General features: G+C 37.4%; 1 protein-coding gene across 1 annotated transcript in view; it reads left to right on the forward strand.

The window, feature by feature from the left end:
* The first annotated feature begins 819 nt into the window (after positions 1–819).
* Positions 820–19,986, forward strand: part of sstr3 (somatostatin receptor 3) — a 52,753-nt gene continuing 33,586 nt past the window's right edge. Inside the window, exon 1 of the mRNA XM_022671589.2 lies at positions 820–1,229. The gene's annotated coding sequence lies outside the window, so the exon portion shown is untranslated. The remainder of the gene's footprint in view (positions 1,230–19,986) is intronic.

Raw genomic sequence — 19,986 nt, forward strand, 5'->3', positions numbered from 1 at the left:
ATCGATATTCAAGCTTTTTTCTCTGCCGCACGCACTGACTGCTGCGCACGAGGATTCACCACAGTCTACTCTCTGGTCTCTTGTTGTTGCACATGCGTCACATGGCTCAGCAAAGCCAGCCAAACCGCCACGCAGGTAGGCTTAGCCTGGCCCCGCCCACTCAGCGCTCTCCTGGAGTCGACAGGCCTCTACCTCAGGAGATTAGTGTTGAGTGATATTTTTTTACACTCTGTTTATTTAAGAAAAACTTGCATTTGAATTGCACTGAAAGGAAGACAATTCCTTATTTTTTATTGTTTTTCCAAATGACAATTCTATTAAAAAAAAAGAAACAAAGAAAGAAAGAACTAGAAAAGATGTCTAGTGAGGGGAGAATTTTTATTTTATTTTTTTACTTTATATTTAAACTTCGTTTTGTTACTGTTCCATTGTTTCTAAACAAAAAATGTTGATTGTGATACTAAAGTATTTTGTTATCACTTACAATGTTTGGTGAAATTATATCCTAGGTTTTTGGATCATTTGGATCTATAAAGCTTAAATATTCAAAAGTATCAGTATCAGTATCGATATCGGCAATACTGGCCCTGCATTTACTTGGTATCGGATCGATACCAAAATTCCCGTTATCGCCCACCTCTACTATCTATCTATCAAATTGCACATGCATGCTCCCTCCTTCCCTCTCTCTCTCTCTCTCTCTCTCTCTCTCTCTCTTTCTTTCGTTCTTTCTCTCTCACACACACACACACACACACACACACACACACACACACACACTCAGAGGCAGATTTATATCAACACCTCCCACTTTCCCTCTCTCTCTCTCTGGGGTGGGCGCCGTTACCTGGTTACAGCAGGGCGATGGAGCGTCTGCTCATAACGAGCTGAGGAGCAGCGAGTAATGCTGAGTTGGTGACTGAGGAGGACTCTCTATCACACACAAACACACACACACTGAACATACACACACACACACACCTTCAGCACGCGCGCGCGGTGTTGGAGAGCAGGACAGAAGACCCGCGCCGCGCTTTTCCCGCCTTTTTCCGCATCTCTCGCGCAGAGCTGGGTTTACACGCCTGGTGAAGACGCTTAAGGCTAGCTAGAAACACCAGAAAAAAAAAAAAAAAACTCGCATTTTCATTTTCTGACAGAACTGTGACAACTTTCCTCTCAGGATGAACTCCAGGGACTGCAGTCCGCCGCTTTATCCTGCTTTATTCATGGTAAGTTTGTTTTAGGCTGTTTTCTCCTCTATAAGATTCTCTTTACTGCGCTAAAGGTAAGTTACAGTTAACTAGCTAGCTACGCTAACCAAGCTAGCTAAGCTGTTAGCTAGCTAACCTACCAGTATTAACCTTAATCTTTTAAAGCAAAGTAAATTATATTATAGTGTTTCGGTCACTTGCAACATCAGTGTGGTAATTGAAAAAAATCTAAACTATTTTCTTAAATAATAGCTATGAAATATATAAAAAAATATATAGAAGAATAATTAACTAAGTAAATAAGATTAATTACATGGATTAATGTCAGCATCAAAACAGATGTCTAAGATTAAAATGACTGGAGAGAAATTATAAACACTATGTAAGGAGTTAAAAGTCTTTATATAAAATACAAAAAAAAAAATAAGCATAGGTATTCTCATTTATTTGAGATCCTGTAATCATTCTTTTAAAATGTGTTTTAAAAAAGCTTATTTTTTTCTATTCATAAGTTTCATAAGTAGTGGCACCTTACATGAGCATACATGAGCATGAGCAACTCTTTACAGTGGCCAAGGTTTCATTAGAAATTATTCTTTTAAGCTATTGATTAATCTCTCAGGATGAGTGAAAACATATTTTTTAGTTCCCTTCTCTATAAATGAGTGGGGTTCACTGTTGAATTTTCTTTTCATTCCTATTAAAAACATTTGAAAGACTTTTTTTGCATTGCAAGCATTGTTGATGTAAATCTCACTACCGGTACTTACATGCACTCAAAAGTTTAATAACTGCAGAGTGTTTTTTCCAATCTGAAAACCTAAAAATGCAAAAAAAATAAAATAAATAAATAAATACCATGCATGTGCTGAGAAATCTGATTACTGAGCTAAACTCTAAACTGAGCCAAATTATGATTGTATTTTTGAGTGCCTGTAAACAAACTCACTGTTGACTCTTCTTTGTACTGAATTATTTAATACACCATTATAATAGTATAAATATTTGTAAGTAACAAACTTTTTTTATGAGCATATGCAAGTAACTTACAGTAACTGCGAAAAAAAAAAAAATTCCCACAAAATTAGATCATACAAAGTTTGAATGTATTGTGAAAAGAGTCGATTTGTTTTTCTCTTTGAAATTTTTGTCCTGGTTCACAGTAATATTGATTTAAGGCGTCTTATAATTTTTTCTCATTTTAAGGCGTTTAATAATTGTTTTAGTCTTGGTGTGATTTATTTAGCCAGGTGTGAACTCAGTAATTGCACAGGGATGCAAGACCCTTGAGAGCAGCTGGCCTCAGGCTGGTCCCAAATGAAACCTGGAGTGGTTCTGGCCTCTGTCTGACTATCATGTGTCCTCTACAGGTTTAAGCTAAATGGCTTTGCATGGCAATTTCATTTTCTATGGAATGCAGGCAAAAATTTAAATGAAGGGTTCTTCCTGTATTTACTTTTGTTATCCTGCCTGACCTATGTTAGACTTGTTTTTTCGCTGTGTAAAAACACTCAGTAAGGGGAAAACGCAAGATTCTAAGCTTGTTAAATTATTCAAACCAGAGCATTCAAAATATAGGTGTAAAAACACTTCCATCCATTCCCGTACTGGAGTCTGTCTTTTGAGTGCCTCTGGTCAACAGTATACCGTGGTGGCTTTGGAAGCAGTGGAGTCTTGGACTGTTTTACTGTAGCAAACAGTGCAAATAAATAACACCATTAAATCAGAACACCATTAGAGAACCAGGCTGCAGGTGTTGTTAGGCTCTAATTGCTTTGGGGAAATTAAGTGGCCTAAGTGCAGTGAAGTGTGTTCAAATCCATGCATAAGCTCACCCTGTTAAGACTGGTTGTATCTGTGTAATGCATCTTGTAAACAGGTTGTGATAACTGCTGCGATTAGGCTGTGTAATGGTTGTGGTAAATTGTGACATGCTGTGAAGCTGGGTAATATGGATTCAGTTCACAGTCTCTATATGTTTTAATTACATCAGGGTACATCATAACTGAAATCAATCAAGTAAAGCCACTTTACACTATAATAATGCTGTGTGGAGTAGAGGTGGGCGATATAAAAAATATCACATTAGTATTTTAGCGAAAGCGATACTCTTGGTGATATGACAAAACACTGAATTAAAAAAAAAAAAAATCAAGAATACACTACTGCAACAAAATGAAAATGACATTTTAGTATTGCATACATATTGCACATGCCTAACTAAGAAAATACAATAATTTTATCAGATTTGTAACCGAAGTCAATGATCCAGAATGTCATGATACTAATACTATTAAGCACTCCAAATATATTTCCGTACATCCAGGATCATTCACAGTATTCCAAAATGTTGGCGATATTATTGCGGACGGTACGATATGGAATATTCCTAGTGTGTAAGCACTTTTGACAAATTGTGAATGAATGTTACTTCTGAAAATGACATATATTGCAGTCATATCATGGAAATAGAAAACTGCTTGAAAAAAGAAACATAGCTCATTTACTGGTGTCAGACACCAACTGGGTGGTGAGTGTGAGTGGACACAGTGTTCAATCAACTCCAGCAGCACTGTTGTGTCTGATCCACTCTTACCTGCACAATACACACTAACACACCACCACCTTACCAGTGTCACTGCAGTAATTAAAATGACCAAGAGAAACAGATGAACTTTAGTCTGCAAAAAAGTGCTGTTTTTTGTGAAGTGGCTAGTTAAAGTATGGATGAACAAGTTGTCAGCAACATTTAAAGAGCTTAGACTAACAGAAATAGTTATGCCTTATATACAGCATATATATAAATTAGTTGACATTAGTAACATTACCAAACAATCTATATATATTGTAGTTGTAATATTTAAAATTGTAATCTCTCTCTTTTAGCTTGGTGTCTCTGAATACCAGAATCTCACAATGTGTAAGGGGTTTGGGACAATTGTCTTTTTTCACTTTTTTCACTCTTAATTTGCATGTGGAATGGTGCTGCCTCCATGTGATTTTGCTAAAACTGAAATTCCTCCCTGCCATGTGGGATGATTGATGACTTAACATTTTTATAAAGAATTCAAGAATTGTAGATTTGCACGGCTGGGTTTTCAAGTATGTCTGTCAGGCTTTGCTGCCAAGTGCTTTCTGTTCATGGTATAGTGCGCTGGCCTTTGTGCACATTTTATCCTAGTTGGGGTGCTTTGGATGCTTGCTAGACATATGTTCATGTGTACATATCTATGTTTATATACACGTTTTTTCTTCTTTAAATTGTTGACTGAGACCTGGACTGCGGTCTGTACACAAATGGCAAATAAATAAATAAAAACTAAACTAGATGCACCAAATTTTGTGTTTGTATGTTCAGTGTTGTATTTTTACCAGTGATTGTTTTGCAACATTCAGTTTCAAGTGATTTCTCCAAACTATTTCTTTCTTATCATATAACTAAACTAAGGGGAAACATGTTCCTGACATTCATTCTCTCCTTCATCTTTCAGTTAGCAGTACTTGGTGAAACTGGATTGGTTTTATTGAATGCATTTTGTATATTCATTTTGTGATGATGTCAGGCCCCTGAACACATCACCATCTACCCCATGTACATTTTATCTACACAGGCATTCATACAACAAACACAGTACTTACCTGAATCCTTTGAAAATGGCGGTGCGTGAGCCACCCGGGTCCTTATGGTCTGGGTAGAGACCAAGGGGTGTTCTCGGGCAGGGGAGCCTGGGGGTACCTGTGTAAAAGAAACCATACAAAATAATGCATTAACATTGTAAAATAATTATCAATACTTACCTGGACGTCCAAATGTATACATGCATGTCTTATTATCTGTACATATGTTAATACTGTATAAAAACTATCATGTATATTTGTCTTACCCACCTGCCCACTAGTTAATTGCTTGTTGGTTTAGCCGGAGGTGGGCTAAAAGTATTTAAGGGCAGGCTGGGGGGTCTACACTATTGGGGGGTCACACACTGGTTAAGCGTGGCTGGTATGCCGACGGGAGTCTTATCGAGCTGTTGAGTTAGCATTTTGGTGGTAGCTGCCAACCCACCTTGAACTCCTACCAGTGGATAGTGTGTAAATAGTGTGTAAATAGTGTACATTTCGTTTTGTTTTTGGTTTTGGGTGCTTCGTTTGTCACAATAAACACTTTGAAAGGGATACTACCTGGTTCCAGACTGTTTTTACGTCTCTGCATCACCTCTCTCCGGTAACCTCCTGACCACTTGTCCTCACACTACCACACATTTGCACTTATTTCCACTGGAAGATAGGGGATTGTTAAATGATGTGCTGCAAATCTATATTGTGGTAAAATCATCATTTTTTTTTACCAGTTTATATAGTTATATTCATTTTGCACTGATGTACAGTATTTAGTTTGGAAGCAGCACTTTTTTATGTCTGTGGATTTCTTTAGTAAGAAAAAAAACAAACAGTGCTTTTATCCACCACAAAAGGACACAAAAGTTAAGATACTGAAAGTGAAAGAAGCATGTGGACTAATGTCATTTTACACAAACATGACTTGGATTGCACAGCAATACACAGTTTTTGTGAACGTGGCTCAGGTAGAGGCTCAGGTAGAGGCTTGTCCATCTTCAAAAATACTGTTCTTTCATAACTAACTGAGAGAATATAGTTCATCTGAGTAGCAACTACAGGAATACTATTTTCTCTGTTTTGGAGAAGGACCATGCCCTACTTTACCTAAAATCCTCCACCTTAGCCATATATACACCCTGCAGTTCCAGCTTAGCTTTGTGAAGTAAAACCTTGCATCCATTCACAGTTCTTTATAGCAAACAGGTCAGCAACACAATGGTTTTAAAGCTGTTGCTGATGACCTGATGATGTGCTTCTGTTTGGCTGGAATAAAAACTTGCAGAGCAGCCCATTGTGTATACAATTGGATACACCTGCTTTAGATTCACATATGTTACATTATATTTTCATGTTTTACTTTTACCTATGGAATTAATGTCAGCTAATGGTACCTAGAGGATGCCCTGCCAGAACTGGAAAACATAGAATTGACTCTAAAATAGCCAGTCAATTACAGTATTGCTGGATCAGCCTCCTTCCACATGCACCAGACCAGACTGGGATATCCCTAATACTGAAGTCTGGTGAAAGTGCAGCCAGTTGATGATCTAATGATAGATTTCAGAATCACCTTACAGACGGAGTAGCCACTCCTAATACAGTTAGCTGCTAATATTGCCGTTGATCTAGTTAGCTGCTAATGCAGTTACACTCTGAGGATGAATACCAGTCTCCAGTCTGGAAGATGTCATTCACACTACTTTTTGTAGTTTAGAAGAATAAGCTCTATAAGCGTAACTGCCTCTTCTTCATAGGGAAGGCAGTGTTGTGAGAATGTGATTGCATTCCATAACAAGAGCATTAATAAAGACAAGATGTTGCATGTTCACCACCAGGGGTGTGGAGAATACATTGACATTGTGACATATTGTTTTGTATGTCATTGATAAATGATGTAAAAAAAAGTGTTTGCCACCTTCATGATTTCTTATTTTTTGCATGTTTTTCACTCTTAAATGTTTCAGACTATCAAACAAATGTAAATAGTTGTCAAAGACAGCACAAATAAACACAAAATGCAGTTTTTAAATGAAGGTTAGGCCACTCCAAAGTCTTCACTTTGTTTTTCTTCAGCCATTCAGAGGTGGACTTGCTGGTGTGTTTTGGTTCCTGATGCAGAACCCACATTCCTTTCAGCTTGAGGTCATGAACTGATGGCTGGACATTCTCCTTCAAAACCTTTTGGTAGAGAGCAGAATTCGTGGTTTCATATATCACAGCAAGTCTTTCAGGTCCTGAAGCAGCAAAACAGCCCCAGATCATTACGCTGCTACCACCATATTTTACTGTAGTTATTTCCCAGAAGTCTTGAGAATTATCAAGAGGTTTTCTGGCAAAATGAATGTCCATTTTGCTCAGCATTTGTTTTCGTCTTGGCACTTCATGTCTTTGTAATTTTGGTCTGCCAGTCACTCCTGGGAGGGTTCACCATTGTTCCACATTTTTACTGGATAATGGATAATGAATCTCACTGTGGTTTGCTGGAGTCCAGAAACTTTAGAAGTGGCTTTCTGACCTCCAGACTAATAGATCTCAAGTACTTTATTTCTCATTTGTCCCTGAATTTCAAACACTTTTTCACGCAGGGCCATGCAAGTTTAGATATTTTTCTCCCTTAATAATAAAAATCTTCATTTAAAAACTGTAAACAAGTAAACATTTTATTTACTTGTGTTGTCTTTGTTTAATATTCAAATTTGTTTGATTTGAAACATGCAAAAAATAGGAAATCATGAAGGGGCAGAATCACAGTATTGTATCTTAAAAAATGCCTTGGGATTCCCACCCCTAGGTTCATGTTTATCTGCTCGAGAGACCTATTGGCAATACTCTCCACAATGACTAGACAAGCTGTGTGTGCCCATCTATATCAGGAAAGGGTACAACTTAAAGTTTATAAATACATTCATTAGAAGGGGTTTTCACAAACATTTGTACATATTGTGTATTATTGTAAGTATTATAAATAGTTTGGTACAAACTAGACTTGGAATATTATAAAAACAATGCTACCCACTACACTACACCAACACTACCACGCTGTCAGAAAATTCGGCCACTCATTAATTAAGTAATCAGGCTTATCAGGATCTGTCAGTCAAGAAGCATGCTTGTTATAAAATCTAGGCTGGTGATTAGCTATCTAAATTACATTATGTGTATCAGGGCTTCTTGATTACATTGTAATCCATTGAGATCTGTGTATGTACTCACTTCCAGCACCTCACACTCATTTCTGGTTTAGACACACCCACGTTCAGTTTGTTACGCAGGGTTCTATAATAAGCTTTTTTGGAGGCCCTGAAATAGAAAACAAAATGAAAGAAGTACAAGCAAAATACATTTTATATTACATTTCAACCTCTTATTTATTCCTCTTTTTCAGCAACGGTGATTCTTTAACTGTATACATTACAAAGGGCAATGCAACTTTAGAATAATTAGCGTAAACACGAATTTGAAGGAGTTTGGTACAATAGGTAAAAGAGCAACAGCCAACCTTAATGCATAAAGCAAAGTTTCTTTTGCCAAATCATTTTCTGAGTATAAATAAAAAAATATTTAAGTCAGATCATCAATGAAATACTTGTTTTCAGACATTTGAAATCCAAAGATGAGAACATTGAGAGATAAAAATTAAATCACTCACAAATGCACACACAGCACATCTAGTCCTTGTATAGATGTACTGCAAATATTAGGACTCTCTGTAGCAGATAAAGGTGAACTATTTGCACCATGCCTAGTGCCAGGCATCAGCTACAGGGATATAAATCCTCCAAACATTGAGCTGGGGAGCACTGGAACTGTGTTCTCTAAAATGATGGTGCTCCATCCAGTTCTTTTAGAAGGAGTTGCAGATGAATTGGGGATGTGGTGGCTGTGGGTTACCATCCAACATCCTGCCCTCACTAGTGCTCTTGTTGTTAAATGCAATCAAATCCTCCAGTGCTAAAATGTTTCTTTAAAATGGACTGTAAAGACAGTTACTCCAACAAAAGCAAGATTACTTCTACTTCAGTGTTCTTGATTAATACTTTAACATTGGATGAGCAGGTGTCCCAATATTTTTGTCCTTATGGTTTATGTGTGTTTATATGTGTGAGTGAAGAAGAAAGAGATAGGGAGGGAAAAGTGAGAGTAAATAATTTAGAGGAGAAAGAGAGAGAGGGTAGTAAGAGAGAGCGAGAGAGTGTGAGAGAAAGAGAGATCCTCCAGCATTTTTCCACTGCCTGGGAATGAAACATCAGACCCAGTCATTTTGATTTCCAGTATCTCTCTCTCTCTCTCTCTCTCTCGCTCACTCTTTCTCTCTCTCTCTTTTGCTCTGTCTTCTCTCTCTCTCTCTCTCTCTCTCTCACACACACACACACACACACACTCTACTTGCATGTTCATATGCTTGCATGCTTTTTATTAAGTTATAGCTTCTTAAGACTATATACAATTATCAAAAATACACTAGAACAAACTGTGTGTTAGTGAACTGTTTGATGGTTACTTTGGCATGTAGCTACATGCATGTCAGTGAAGCTGAAGCTCACACAGTTGCTTACACGGAACATTTCTAGTTCTTTCCTGTAGCTGACCCACTCAGATCCAGTCCTCCAAGTGGGAATAAATCTCCATACTCTGTTACCCTATATATGTCAGCTTTGGCTCTTGCATCGACTCGTTTTGGGGATTTACTTGACACTTTATTGATGTTTTGAAATCATTCTGACTGATTAGCATAGCTGCTGATGCTGGCTGAGAAATAGGATGATTTGTGGTGGATTGCATTAGTATATTATTAGTAAATATTAGTATATTAGTAATGGAAATGGTCCTATGTAAAACAGAGATACATATATATATATAGCTCTGAACAAAAATAAGAGACCATTAAAAATGATGAGTTTCTTTAATTTTACCATATTGAAATCCATTAGAATATATCAAAGATGAAGAGGAAGATGAATGATCACAGGCATCAAACCAAGCTGAACTGCTTGAATTTTTACACCAGGAGTGGCATAAAGTTATCCAAAAGCAGTGTGTAAGACTGGTGAAGGAGAACATGCCAAGATGCATGAAAATTGTAATTACAAACCAGGGTTATTCCACCAAAGTCATCACCAAAAAAAAGGTCACACACTCTAATATTTCGTTGGACCACCTTTAGCTTTGATTGTGGCATGCATTTGCTCTTGCATTGTTTCATTAAGCTTCTGCAATGTCACAATGTTAAATTTCAATCCAGTGTTGCATTATTTTTTCTCCAAGATCTTGCAGCATTAATGATGGAAGAGTCCGATGGACTCTGCAGTCCTATGACACTGACAGAGGGAGTTGCTGTCTTTCCCAGTCACTTCCACTTTGTTATAATATCACTGATAGTTGTGATATTAGTAGTGCAGGGGCAACCCCCTGGGCAGCCATGTGGGACCAAACTGATGTAGAAACATCAGTGTCTGAATGCAGCAAAGAATATGTGAATAGTACAGTTCTTTTTGAGACAGAGATAAAGGAGTCTCCTGGTACAACTTTTGCTAAAGCTTTCATAGGTCCTAAAATAGAACAGTTGGACTTAAGATATGAGACCTTAAGGGAAATAACTGATTTCTCCTAAAAGGGAGAAATGGTTGATACATGGTTATTTGTTATATGGCTCATACCAAATGGTCGCCAAATTATTTACATTTGTTTGGGCATTAAGCTTAATGACGAGAAAGAAATAAACCTAAGGTTTAAGGGGTTAATTATTCTTGACTTTATTACAGATTCATCAAAACATCCCATTTTAATCACTGATATAAATGTAAAAATAAATAAATATATATAATAAATATATAATAAACACAAATAAATGTGTAAATTTGGCTCTGTATAACCCATTTTAAGAGGGTGAATCAGTTATAGTATAATGTACGTGGCCGTCTGTCTCTGGACTCTGGAGTCAGTTATACTTAGCTTGCTGAAGTGCTGATTGGAAATAACAAGCCCTGTACAAAACGAGAATAGCATATTTCTCTGGCATTATCTCTCTGGCTCCTTCAGAGAATCAAGATTTCAAGATTTCAACCAAATGAAACCAGACAGAAAGCCTTCAGCCCCAGAGCCCAGTCTGTCTGATAAAACCTACCTGTCTGGAAATAAAAATAGTTCTGTGCTGCTTTTTTTTTACCATATCTATCAGAATTGGTCTCCTGAGCCTAATACATTATGCCATTATGTACTTAATGGGCAGCTCATTGAGCAATGCTAGTCCCAAGATGACTATAAAACTGTTTTTTCATTTTCTCGCTTCTTGTAAGGCTTATTGTTATAAGATAAGATAAGATAAGATAATCCTTTATTAATCCCACAATGGGGAAATTTACCATGTTACAGCAGTGCAGAGTAAAGGACAGAGAAACAGGTCAGGAAAAGGTAAATACAAATAATGATAAATCTATATATACAGAAAACCTATTGTAGGAAAATATATAAAGATAGTTTAAAAAATTATATATAGTAAAAGAAAAAATATATATACATCTAGTGCATAGAGATATGATTATGGTAGGGTGGACCAGTATTATTGCACAAGAGTAACAGTGAATAAATATCAAATAAATAATAGATAAAAACAAAAGTGAGAAAAAATATTGCACATTAAATAAATTGCACAAATGATGATCACAGTACTCGTAGTGAGATGGATATTGCACACGGTAAGCATTACAGCTACACTGAGTAGTATGTAGGTTTGTATGAAGTCCTGAGATAGTAAACTAGTGTTTACTGGGAGCGCGGTGTGTTGTAAAGTCTGATGGCGTGTGGAACGAAGGACCTGCGGTATCTCTCCTTCACACAGCGTGGGTGCAGCAGCCGGGTACTGAAGGAGCTGCTCAGTGCTGTCAGAGAGTGGTGCATGGGATGGGACAGGTTCTTCAGCATGTTGTTAAGCTTAGTCCTCATCCTCCTGTTTCCCACCACCTCCACTGGGTCCAGAGGACACCCCAGGACAGAGCTGGACTTCCTGATGATTCTGTCCAGTCTCTTCCTGTCAGTGGTGGAGATGCTGCTGCCCCAGCAGACCACTCCATAAAAGATGGCTGATGCCACCACGGCATCAAAGAAGGTCCTCAGTAGTGTCCCCCGCACGCCAAAGGACCGGAGTCTCCTCAGGAGATGCAGTCTGCTCTGACCTTTCCTGTAGAGAGCAGCCGTGTTGTCAGTCCAGTCCAGCTTGTTGTTAAGGTGGACACCTAGGTACTTGTAGGACCTCACTATCTCAATATCCGAGCCCTGGATGTTCACAGGCACCGGAGGAGAGTGTTTGGTCCTGCGGAAGTCCACCACCAGCTCTTTGGTTTTTCCTGCGTTGATCTGCAGGCAGTTCCACTGGCACCATTTCACAAAGTCCTGCGTCAGTTCTCTGTACTCCTTGTCATCTCCATCACTGATGAGTCCGACGATAGCAGAGTCGTCTGAGAACTTTTGCAGGTGGCAGCTGGCAGAGCTGTACTTGAAGTCTGCAGTGTAGAGGGTGAACAAGAAAGGAGCAAGAACTGTTCCCTGTGGAGTCCCCGTGCTGCAGATGACCATGTCAGACTGACAGCCCTGCGTCCTCACATACTGCGGTCTGTTAGTAAGATAGTCCAGAATCCAGGTGGTGAGGTGATGGTCCAATCCTGTGACCTCCAGCTTGTCCTTCAGCAGCATGGGTTGGATGGTATTGAAAGCACTGGAGAAATCAAAGAACATGATTCTCACAGTACTCCCAGCATTCTCCAGGTGGGACAGAGATCTGTGTAGCAGGTGGATGATGGCATCTTCCACTCCAATGCCAGGTTGATGCCAGGCAAACTGAAGTGGGTCCATTGATGAATTCACCAGGGGGCGAAGGTGGATGAGGAGCAGTCTCTCCAGGGTCTTCATCAGGTGAGATGTAAGTGCCACTGGCCTGTAGCTGTTGAGGTCTTTTGGATGCGGGGTCTTTGGAATTGGTACCACACAGGATGTTTTCCACAGCTGTGTGTATGTATTCATTAGTTATTTCTAAAAAAAAAAACCCTGCGATATCTTTCTGACTGCAGTCAAATTTGTCTCTATATATCAGATGACAGCAGGCCGCAGATGGTTTGAGTGTTAGTTAGCAAAGCTGTCAGCAGCCTTGTCCATCCAGCCTTATGTGTTCAACAAAACTACAAAAAGCACTCGCAGTCAGCATGGCTTAATCTCCAGCAGTCAGCGAATCTACAGAAGAGGCATTGTCTGAGTGATAGAGGGGCTATATTGCCCATTAAACACATTTCAGACTTTTCTATATTTGTCATACAAATGCTCCATTATTTGGCATGGCAATAAAGCACCCATACAACACAGAGGACCAAGAAAGAAGATAAAACATTTGTTCCAACAACTAGGACCCTGTAGAAAGTAGAATTGTGAGATACAACTTTTTTTTAGGAAAGGCTTTATAGAACAAGCATCAGGCTGTACTGTACTGTAAGTGGTGTTGAGGAACTTTAATTCTGAAAAAAAAAACTGATATAAAAACATATTTGTAACAAAGTGCTTTTTTATTTTCTATCTTTTACAAACTGTTGTAAAGTTTCGCGGTCACACTCTCTTGTCTTCTATTGCTTTTTTGTACCATTTCACTTATGATGAGTGTCTAAAAGTGGGATCAAACTACTCAAACACTTTAATACAAAACAAGAAAAAACACAAAAGGATCATCTTAACCAGTTTTTCCTGTTTTCCAACATGAAAAAAATAAATAATTTAGTATAAATAACTTAGCTTTCATGAATCCATGGTTCTTCAAGGGTTCTTTACTAAAGGTAGTAGTAATAAAACCATCACAACAGAAAGAATTGCCTGGTTTAATACTTTTACTATTGTCTAAAACTTGATCACCATGTGTTACAGTTCAAACAACATCAGCCACTTGGGAAGGGTTGCCAGATAAAGTGTTCAACTTTATGCTTCTTGCTTTGATAATAATATTTTTTACTATGACATTTTTAGTAAAAATGTTCTCTGAGTTTCCATAGTTTCCTACACTCCATACATCACTGGTAAAGAGATTTTATGATAATTAATGCTCTGTCATTAGAAAGGGGGGAAATCAAAGGGCATCTCATGTTACGACATTATCCACAATAACAATATTACTGTAATATTTGAGAAATTGTAAGACAAATCTCTACAATACTTCACAGCATTTGTGTTACTAAAGATGATAAAATACTGATTTACTGGTCTCAGATTCAGATTTGTTTAGCTCCACTATTTGGAGTAATGAAGCAATAACTTTTGTAAGACAAAAAAGGATCGCCTTTTTTATATTGATATGCATCAATAATATTTGCAAAAGAAAACAATATGATATATCGCAATATTGATATTACCTCAGTTTCTACATTCTCCTGTGAGGTCACTATTAACAGTATTATAAGGTCACTGTTTCTTAGAAAAACATGCTGTGTTTTGAAGAATGAATGTACATGTGTTATGTTTTTTTTTAAAGGTACTGGTGTATAATTAACCAAATAAATCAAAATATTTTACAATTAGAGCTCTTCAATTGTAACACACAATGCAAATTTTTTTTTCAGAACCCAAAAACATATTAAACCTAAAAAATATAAAAACTATTATTACACCTCTAGTTATAAATTTCTCACCAGCATTGGGAGAGAATGCATTTATCTACAGACGTCAAGCTGAATGTTATATATTTTTCACATTTTGACATAATTAGAATATGACAGTTGTTCTTACATCGTGATGAACAGAACAATAAATTACCAGGATTTGTTTTTTATTTGATTCCTATGAAGGTAAAATGTTGTTTTTCTTCTCCTATAAAGCTTTAATTTTGAAGATACATTTGGAACCCACTACCAAACCTCATTGAGGTCTGATATTTCACATTGCTTTGCCATGAGCATGCTGGCGAGTGTTCTGCCTCACTCACAATATAACACCTAACAAAATATACAGGGCATTCCCAAGCTACCCCCTGAGGTAACACTTTATGATCTATCTAAATACTTATATCCTTTAGTTTAGGTTATTCAGTCCTGAAAAAACTTTGATTAGGTTCATTTCATAACAAAAATGTAAAAAAAAAAAAAAGATTTCATCGAATTTCATGAAGCCTAATCTATAGAGATCATTATAATTGACTTGCACTTTATACAAAGCACATGATTTAATAGTTAGTCTTTTTCATGTCAGTCAAATCATTTCTTGCCAAAGCCACAGTAACTCTGGGCCATAATGTTGGTCTTAATTGCACAGTGCAGTCCAAATGCTTTTCCTACTGCTCTAGATTGCTAGCTAGCATGCTGTCCACTACATTTATTTCTGAGAATACAAAAGACCATGCTGTCTACAGAGCTGCCTGGAGCAAAAAGAAACTTATTCAGACTCATTCACTCACTCCGACTGAGAGTTAAATGCATTCTCTAGTACAAAGTGTTTTACAAGTGATTAAAAACATTCAGTCATAAGAAAAAACTAATAATCATATGGATTAGGGCTGTGGAATTAATCATATTTTTATCGCAATATGAATTTCCACAATAAACATACCATAAAAGCTGCAATAGTGTCTTGAATGACAGCAAAATTGGGACAAATGTGATGTAAATACCGAAAACAGAATCTGTTTCACTTTCTTAAAATGTGACTTTTTGATGTCATACCATTGATAAATTGTATGTGTACATATCTTTGTACAGGGGTTGGACAATAAAACTGAAACACTTGGTTCTAGACCACAATAATGTATTGTCCTGACGGACAGTTCTGGTGAAAACAGGAAAGTTGAGGTGCACATTGAATTCTGCCGTGATTTGCGCAGCCATGGTTTTATGTTGTACATGTGTTTTTGGATACAATCCGGTTTAGCACCCGAACATCCCTTTCAGGCAGCTTCCTCTTACAGCTTCCACAGTTAATCCTGTTGGATGTGGTTGGTCCTTCTTGGTGGTATGCTGACATTACCCTGGATACCGTGGCTCTTGATACATCACAAAGACTTGCTGTCTTGGTCACAGATGCGCCAGCAAGACGTGCACCAACAATTTGTCCTCTTTTGAACTCTGGTATGTCACTCATAATGTTGTGTGCGTTGCAATATTTGGAAAAAAACTGTGCTCTTACCCTGCTAATTAAACCTTCACACTCTGCTCTTACTGGTGCAATGTGCAATTAATAAAGATTGGCCACCAGGCTGCTACAATTTAGCCATGAAACCTCCCACACTAAAATGACAGGTGTTTCAGTTTCATTGTCCAACCCCTGTATTTTACTGTTGGTTTGAAATCACTTTGTCACATTTTAAGCAGGGTAAGATTTATCCATTACTAGTTTTGGTTATTTGGTATTTCTCCGATACGAGAGAACTGAACAAACATGCTGGCATTGTTTGTCAATCTTAGTCGTAATATCAAGGTTAGTAAAATTCTAAAAAGGTTCAGTAAATAATTGACCATTTAGGTTTTCTTAGTGAAAAGAGACTATTAATGTGAATGAACAACTTTGTTTAAAGTGTTTTTATTTTATTATGTTTTGTTTGTTTAGGATATTAAAACATTTTTAGATTTAAATTTAAATTTCTTTATAATTGAATGCTCACTGCAATTTAAAATTGTGTAATTGCAATATTATACTATTATATTAACATTATTTGAAAATTGTAATAATATTACTTATTACAGTTATTTCAGTGAATATCGCCAGACAAAAATAGTTACATATAGTTATAAATAACAAAATAACAATAACTTATCATTAAATTTTAATTATAAAATATCTCCTTAAATACTTACAAACATAAGTTGTATCAAGGTGTTGATTGAAAATTTGGGATTTTAACTTTTCACCAGATATCTTTACTTGGCACATAGAATCATATATAGAATCATATAAAAATGTATTGGGCGTGTGTGTATACAGTACATTTGCACTACAGAGCGTATGTCGGGTTATTTTTCTCACATAACATATCAGCACCTCTGACGCATGCTTCACCACATCTCTTAGTGCCTCAGCATGACACGCTGTGTGTGAACACGGTCCGAGTGCATTGTCTTCCTGCACGTCTTTACTGTCACTGCTCTCCTCATACACTTCCACCCACACACACCACACTCCACCATCTGCAGCCATGGGCAAGTCACACAGCCCTACTGCAAGGCTCAGGATGATCCAGATATACCACAAATATTATCAGGCTGCAGAGTCGGAAGTTACTGTCTTGCACTGGATATCTAAGTTCTTCTTCTCACTGTTGAGAAGTTAAAACTAAGCACTTATTTTAATTTCCACATTTAATCTTCTGGGCTTTTAAAGTAGAGATAGGCCAAGTTTGATAACCGATTGTTTTCCAGCTTGATTATCTGTTTGCTGATAGCAATCTTCGACAGGGCCATATGTCACATTAATGCAGCATAGGTGCCAGGAACTCTTGATAGAGATTCCCCTAATTATGGTCACCTCTAAACACTGGAAATCTAAGCTGATTAGCTTTACTCACCTAAATAAACAGTTATCAGGAGAGATATGTGTGTACATAGTTTAATTTTCATAATTAGGTTTTCGTTAACTTTGGCACCAATACCACAGGACCGGTTATATTAACATTAACCACCTCACACCCTGTTTACTTAAATCAGCTGCTTACAATTGTCTATATTTACTGTTTAATATATATAATCAAGTTTTTATTTTAATAATAACAATAATCAAACTCTCCAACTCAGACCCAGCTCTAAAAACAGCCAGAACGTGATTCCCTTAGCTGTCTGACAGTTGCTGCTGCTGTACTTCTGCAGCACTTGGTTTTGTGTGGTGTTACCTAGCTTTGCTACTCACTGATTGGGCTGAAAAATGCAGTAGAGAGCAGCATTATTTGGTTAGTGGTGGTTAGTTAAAATCTTTATTCTCTTCCACCACAAGATGCATTAGTCCTATACATAAAAACTGCAGAAACCGCAAAAACTCCAGACTGATCTGAGCTGAGCGAAGATTGGATTAGGAACATACACTCTCACCAGCACTGTCAGTCAGCATAAAATAAAACCCATATTCTACCCTTTCTTATTATTAATCATAGTTTGAATGGGCTTTTGCAGGCAGATATATTTGTCGCTTTCATGAGTGTATTTAATAGGACAGAAGATTTTCTAAAAGCTCTTTCCAATAAGTATAATTAAATAAACATAAATAGACAACATGTAAGGTGGATTTGGCTTTTTTTGAAAGAAATCCAGAATAGTCATTACAGTAGCGATGTGTTGGTCGGCCTTCAAAGCTCGTCACAATTTACCAATCTTTTTTCAGTTCAGTGCTAAATTTTATATATATTTAACCTATTATTTAGAATATGTTACTGAATACACATATAGCCTTTACTGTATAATCCCTGGTAGTTACTAGTGATAAGCCTTGATAAATAACATAATAATAACTGTAATATATCATCCAGAGCTTAATGTGTTTAACATCTGTTAATGACTTGGCCTCAATCAATGATTTACCCGTCTGGTTTTGCTTCCAAGAAGCTGTAAGCAGTAGCAGTTTTATTGGTCATAGATTGTTTTATGATTGCATGCCTAGCACCTTGGCTTGTGAAAATGTGTTTACTCTCTGTCAGACTCACTGGCTTTCCATCTCTCTTCCCTTCCCCCTCTCTACCTCGCACTCAATCCAGCACTGTATTTTCTGAATGTGGGCGAACTTCACTTTACAGTAGGGCAAGAACAAGAACAGATCTCTTTTCTGCTCCTATTCAACATACATGCCAGATTTCCTTCTGCATTAACCACAAACACTATCAGCAAACAAAATTACACAATCACTTGGACAGAAATGAATAAACTGGCAGTCCAAAACAATTACTCATTCCTCCTGTGGCAAAGACTAGACCTGCCAAAATGTGTTCCTCTGGCAGCTTTTTAAAAATGCACATGCACACACACCCTATCTTTCCCCCTGCACAAGACATGTTGTGATGCTTATTTCTATCTTACACCCCAAAAGAAATCTAAAAGCCGATGGATCTGGTGCAACTTCACTGCACAACAAGGTAGCTGGCAATGAATTCCCTGATTTAAAAAATAGTAAAAACCAGAAGCACTTGTTAACTGAAGAATTTCCGATTTATTAAAGATACAAAAATAACTAGTGCGTTTCAGCACTCTGGCCTTCATCAGGGATAAAAGACAAAAGTTAATAACATTCCAGCTTTTAAAACACACATGATTACAAAACAACCAATGGAAACACACTGAGTATTGAAGGTCACATAATTAGCCAATGAGAGGCTGACAGCCCACAGAGGGGGCACACTTTTGCTCAAGAATACACACAGATAAAAATACCTATTTTCCCAAATCCCCTAAAAAAAACTCTTTAATCGTAAAATCCTTAGTCATACTTTCAGGACTTTTAAGATAAAAAATCCAAAAGGCTTTTATCTTACACTCCATTAACCTTCTACCTGTGTCATATAAATAGCAAAGACACTTTTATTTCTACACCTATGTGTGTGGTGGTCTGAAAGTGAGGTGTCTTTAAGAAAATTTCTGGTGTGTTTCTATCTTGGCAGTGGAAAGTGGAATAGGACACTCTCGAGAAGAAAAAAAAGTTGCCTTAAAGTTAATGTGCACGTGAGGGGTATAAACTAGGGCTGCACAATATTGGAAAAAAATGGCATTGCAATGTTTTTTGATAATATATGCATGCAATATTAAACAATTCAGAACCCATGACGTCACCAGCCCCGCCCCCACCCTCGCACTGTCTCACATCAGAGATCAGGTCAGCGCTTTAAAATCAGCAGAGCAATAATCAGCCCTTTAATGAAGCATTTTAGTAGGCTTTTAAAAGGTAAATAAGGGTTTTTATTGGATTAACAGCATGATTTCTGCTTTGTCTAGAAATATCTGCGCAAAAATGTACCAGACTGAGGTGCACAGCTTTGCAAGCACGTGTCCAGCCATGCAGAGGCCATACAGAGGCCATGCGGTTACCTGTGTTTATGCCCACACCCGCTCTCCCTCCCCCTCAAGCTTTTCAGGCAGCAACAGCCTGTCACTCAGATGTGTTTGATTTAATTGCCTTAATTGCACATGCACACATCGCGATGATGATGCTTAAACGATATATCGTG

Source organism: Astyanax mexicanus, chromosome 19, assembly GCF_023375975.1.
Source record: "Astyanax mexicanus isolate ESR-SI-001 chromosome 19, AstMex3_surface, whole genome shotgun sequence".
Lineage (NCBI taxonomy): Eukaryota > Metazoa > Chordata > Actinopteri > Characiformes > Acestrorhamphidae > Astyanax > Astyanax mexicanus.